This window comes from Oncorhynchus keta, chromosome 32 (genome assembly GCF_023373465.1).
Source record: "Oncorhynchus keta strain PuntledgeMale-10-30-2019 chromosome 32, Oket_V2, whole genome shotgun sequence".
Taxonomy (NCBI): domain Eukaryota; kingdom Metazoa; phylum Chordata; class Actinopteri; order Salmoniformes; family Salmonidae; genus Oncorhynchus; species Oncorhynchus keta.
The window spans coordinates 9,188,053-9,189,197 of NC_068452.1; positions in this window are offsets into that span (position 1 = coordinate 9,188,053).

Sequence of the window (1,145 nt, forward strand, 5' to 3'; positions counted from 1 at the left end):
ATGGTGATGTCCAATTGAGTCAGAGACCACTTCCAGTGTTAATTGGCAGACATTTTAGTGTTTGTGTTATAAACCATTTATTTAAGCCTATATTAGTCATCTAAGCTTACCGGTATACTTGCTTGCATGGGCTTGCGTATACCTTGACAAAAGAAAAGTGCCATTTTGACACCTAGAAACAACCATATGTTCAACAGTGCTGAAAACCTCTGCGGGGAACCAAGTTAAAGGCCTACTCCTTCCCATTCCATCATCATACTGTAACATGTTGTATTTCAAAACACGGTCATCTGTGTTTTAGGATGAGGTTAATATAAATCTATAAAACTATTTTAAGGGGGCAGGCTAAGACAATCACAGTGCACAAGCCTTAAATAAGAAAGGCGAAGATGGCATTTTTAGTGCTGTTTTTTTCCCCCTTTCAAACCCTGATTCAAAAGAGGGAAAGAAAAAAAAAGTGACCTCATTAGAATAAAGTATGCCTTAAATGGTTTGCACATGTTGAAGTTTGATACTATTTGCAGTCGCCGAGTTCCGTAGCCGGGCCAGGGCCTTCAGGGACCTTTTTTTCCTCTCGCTCGCTGACTGTCTTCCATATGCATTTCTCGAGACCCACAGAGCAAAACATTGGTGTACTCTATAGATTCTTTTAGAGACTTGCAGAGCATGGTACAGCTCTGTGAACCTGTCTAGCGCCCAACGCGTATATTTCCGTCTTGACAGACAAAGAGGGGGAAAAGAATACTCTGGAGCAAAGACAGAATCTGACTGCTGCAGTCATTCCTTCTTTATGATACACACACACACACACACACACATACGATAGAGATGTGTGTTTTAATCGAGAACATGCGTGTGTACTCAAACAAACGCTCACACACCCCCCCAGGCCATGCCCTGGCCCATGTATGGATTACCGTGTTGTAGCAGGATGGGACAGTGCCGAGTAGCATGAGGTCGATCAGCAGCCCCCCTCAGCAATGCTCCTAAAAAGATGCAACACAGGGAAGTGCTGGGCTACAAGCTATGTCTATGGGATAAAATGTACAGGCTGTATGAGATGCCACTGTAACATGGTTAAATCTCTCATAAACCACATCTCTGTAAAAATACAGTGGAAATGAACACACGCACACACGGAAAAG